Consider the following 4760-nt stretch of genomic DNA (forward strand, 5'->3'; position numbering starts at 1 on the left):
AATGAAACTCCTCTTAATATGATAATAATAGTATAAATACCTTTGGTTAAAGCAAACATTTCATAACAAAATTAATGCTGTACCATTTAAACCCTCCTAGTGTCTTAGATTCAATATATGGTAAGATAGCAAGCTTTCTATACCAACGGTTGTGCAAAAAAGTGATTTAGCCAGAATTACGTTCCTCTGCCAAGTCTTCCTTCACCTATGTGTATCAACGGCTGGTGTATATATATAATTAGCTGCTCTTGCCGAACTCGAGGAGAAATAAGTGAGTGACTAAATCAGTAACTTATTCACTGTGATGCTATTCTGCCTTATTATATATTAGAAAATAACTGGTACACTTCATGAACCAGTCTCGGATAAATTTAGTCTTTAACTAGATGTGACTTTTTGATGCTTCCATATTACAACCAACGTATATAAATAAAAACAGACGTGAATGTTTATTTCACTTTAAAGCTACTTTTGCTGTTTGTGTTTGGTGGTAACCCCAAATCTTCCATGCAACCTTATTTATAGGACATGTAGTACGTTTTATTAATAAGGATAACACTTTTTTATTAAAATAACTTTATTATATAAACTTTGGCAAACGTTTATTAAAGAAAATGAATCAAGAAATTATGGTCAAAACGTGTATAATTGGGGATATTTATTACTTTTTATATTTGTTATTTATTATATTTATCATCCTTTATTTTTAAATGTTTATAATTTTGTTTTATGTGCGTACATCAAGTATTTTTTTAGGTTTTAATTAAATATAATTATATATAACCATATGATATTTTTATGTATATATATTGTATATTTGGAATTTATATTATGCTCAGATCGAATTAGATGTAGATATTTAGATTAATAATAGAAGAAAAAACAGAATAATTTTATAACAAAATTTAAAAAGATGAAAAATAAAATGAAAATGTAGTCAATAGAGGATTACATTAAGAAAAGGTCTACGAAGTTCCACTCCTATTTTCCGATATTTGAAGAAACAGTGACCTCTAACTTGGGAAAACCAACCACAATTTGAAGACTAAAGCCCAGGCTGCTGCAGGACATACTGTTTTAAGTTATATATTTATCAGTTCTGTTATTTCATTCTAAAATTTTATTTTAATATTTTTTCTCCTCATCTTTTTCTTTAATTCTCTTTTTTCCAGTAGAAGTAAATACTTTATTTTGTTAAATCCATAAATATCATTATTTTTGTTATTAGCTTTACTTCAATGTTTTATTTAGAATTTTTATTTTTATCAATTTATTTTATCTTTTTTTTTTTTTTATTTATAACGTTCTAAATGGTTAGAGGTGTATTTAGTATGAGTCTATACCCTAATACCTAATACTATACTAATCAATTGTTAAAAAAAAAAATGTACCTCTTACACTAACCATGTAATGCCTAGAAAAGTAAGCAAAATGGTATTATATATATATGTATGAAAAAAGAAAAATATTAAAGAACTAAAACAATAAAAAAAATGAAATTACTATTTTGTATTTAAATATTTACTGACTATTCCTATGTCATATAAGAATAATAATCAACTGTCCAATTAGTTCTAGTAAGCTGTGTGTACAGCAAGGCAATGCAGAATGCAGTTGGGTGGCAATACGTTTGGAATAAAGTGTTTTTTCTGCATTTAGAATTATTGTTTAAATATTCGTTAGTGTGAAGCCATCACCCTAAATAATCTTTCAGTTATTTAGGTTCTTTTAAATGATGATTCCTATGTACAGCTAGTATAGTGAATACAATCAATATTCAAGCTAAGCATCTCGACGGTTTAATTCCACGACCACTGGACCTCGAACCCGCATTGAAGAAAGATGCCACTAATTATTCCTAATAGTGAACAATAAGGAAGCGGGCCTCTGGTCGAAACCTCAATTATCCCATAGAAGAGGACTAATTCCAAAAGCCGGAGAAGGCTGGGGCTATATTTTCTGATAACTTTACCCGCCAGAGATCCTAAATCATAAGAGGAGATGAGCTGTATAGAAAACCGCTTACAAAAACACTTACAAAGCAGGTTCCCCAGTAAACAGGGAAAGCGCAATAATTTTCCACAAATGCTTACTCTACAACTTCTCCCAACATATGGGTCGTCATTCTTTTCGTCCCGGAATCTCTTTCTTCCTTTATCTAACAAATAATCCTTCTATGAAAGTTATATTTTTTTTTACGAAATAAATAATCTTCAGATTTTTTTTTCCATTAAAAATAACTAAATAAAAATCTTCCTACATTCCTCAATTTTTTTGTAACAGTAAACTCCAATAAACCTTTTCTTATACAAAACGCCCACGTTTCGGAATCCTGTCTCTTTTTCAGATATTATTCTCTTGTACAATTAATTTTGTTATATCACTAGTTGTTTCCTGTGGCTATATTCATATAACCTTATAATAATAAATAATTATTTATTTATTTGATTATGGGGTAGCCCCCGTACAAATAGAGTTAGCTAGTAAATAGATAATCAATTGTAGTAATTTTACAAAAACTATGAGTTAATGATCGTTTATGTAAACTAAGAACAAACAATATACCCAAGCTGGGGTATCCGTATTCGTTAGAAAAAAATAGTAAAACAAAAACGTCACTTCATATTTAATGATATTAAAAAACAAAAACTATATCCTCTGTTGCGACGATAGGTGTCCAGCTCTAAGCCAAAGGTTTTGGGTTATATTGGTAAAAAACAGTTTAAGGCCTAAGGGTACAGACAGAATTTCATAGAACTGATTTCAGCTAATATCGCTTAGCTTAGGCAAGTATCGGATTCGGTTACATGTAATATGTTCGGTAATATGTAGGAGGTAGGAATTTACGGAGTTCAACTAGCAATAATCGCACCTCAGTAGACCTTTGGTTACGATATAGCCTCTGCGCAAGGTTAACAAATCCTTAAAAACGAATTTTGTAGCAACAGAAAAATAAAAAAAGATATACTATTTAATTTTAAATTTATATATATTTTTTCAAAAATATATTTGAACAGGCAGGTAAGTAGATGAAAGAGGTTCAACTATTTAAGGTATACGGTGACTAGAAAAAACGAAATAAAAGCGAAGTTTAAGACGTGAATTTATTAATAATAATAAATTTTTCAAGTTATAAATTGTTTAGCTCCCACCTTTTGCCTAGGAACTTACAAGTAAGAATTTACAAAACTATTATTCTTCCTACTATTCGTATATATTTTTTTTATATTAAGCATTGGGTAAAATATTAAAATAAAATCTAAAAAAGCGGAGTTAGCCGGAGAGAAGGCTACACAATGCCGAATTAAGGGAGCTACACTCGGTTGGTATATTTCAGGCTATAGCATTGCGGTAAATAAAATGGAATTATAAGTTCTAAGTAACGAACGGATCTTTAAAACAATAACTACTTCAGCAATGTGTAGACCGAAGCGTAGACGGAAGGATTGCGTCCTGCCTGAACAGTAGATTTTGATTCTGGCATTACTCGACAGATGAATGTGGATAGTGACAGGTGGTATCTGCATCACCTTCGGGTTCAACTAATCTACATTAATAAAAAAAACTTCCTCTAAAGTGTCTTCAATTTGTTTATTTGAAAAAATTACACATCTTTCATTGATAATAGTAATGAACTATGGTTGAATAAAAAATAAGAAAGAATTGGATAATAATTGTTATTTCATGGTATTTATAATAACAATCAGATTTTACTTGTAATGAACTACTTTCAATAACTACTGAAAAGGTAAAATTTAAAAAAAGTTATTAGGAATTAAAAAGAAAAACGTACATGCAATGTATATTTTACGGGATGGTGGATTTTTCAGATAGTTCATCCTGAGAGCGTTGATAGAGGAATATTACGTAATAAAGAAATTGTAAGGACATTTTCACAAAAACTGACCTAAGATTTCAGTTTCCTATATAAAGTATAAAGGAAACAGATTGAAATTCTGAATAATAAATCTGTAGTTAGTTAGAAATGATACGAATCAAATTTTAGTTTTTAATGTGCCAAAGGTTTTATCATGAACAAAAGATTTTCGACTCCTGTACGGCTATGAAGTTCAGGATAAAGTTACTTTTCCATTTTTGTAGAAGGAAATATATCACAAGATCTGATCTATTTGTTAACCGTTCCACATTATACAACAAAAGGAGGACCAACATCTACATACAAGAGACCGATAGAGCGGATGTGGGTGTTTAGAGCGCCTATGTGGGTGTTCTTAGAAAGGGATGAGCCAGATGACGCCGAAGAGAAGGTCGGTATAATTAGGGATATGCTCCGGTGTCAATCATGCAAACTAGCCCCAACCAAGCATCACACTAAATGAAATGGGGATCCTTATTCCTATCTACTTATACAGCAACGAACTAAAGCATCCTTTCTACGGCTCGGAGTAGCGTGGGTGTGCCCCTTCGGCCGGTCCGGTGGGTGGAATCGATTAATTTTAGTAAGAATGTATCGTCACTAAATAATGTTTGGGCAAGGGTTGTCAAATATATCTCCATAATCCAGTTAACCCATGTTAACAATGAAGGGTGGCACAACGTTAGTAAATTATTATTATTTGTCAACTATGGAGGTTAGCTTCTTTGTTATTCGAAAATGACTTTCTCTAAATCATTTCCGTTCATAATATTTAAAAATAATCTTGATATTTTTTCATTCTGTTTATTAATAAAAAAATAATGACATTTCTACCACAAAATGGTGTGAATAAGAACATACAGCTGAACCTGAAATAAAATAC

The 4760-nt window shown here is 30.6% G+C and overlaps 1 pseudogene; it reads right to left on the reverse strand.

Moving 5' to 3' along the window:
* Positions 1-2848: 2848 nt before the first annotated feature.
* LOC136796627 (U4 spliceosomal RNA) lies at positions 2849-2914 on the reverse strand (annotated as a pseudogene).
* Between the last annotated feature and the right edge of the window lie 1846 nt (positions 2915-4760).

The sequence above is a fragment of the Halyomorpha halys genome, unplaced genomic scaffold (genome assembly GCF_000696795.3).
Source record: "Halyomorpha halys isolate HHAL.00 unplaced genomic scaffold, Hhal_1.1 Scaffold869.1, whole genome shotgun sequence".
Lineage (NCBI taxonomy): Eukaryota > Metazoa > Arthropoda > Insecta > Hemiptera > Pentatomidae > Halyomorpha > Halyomorpha halys.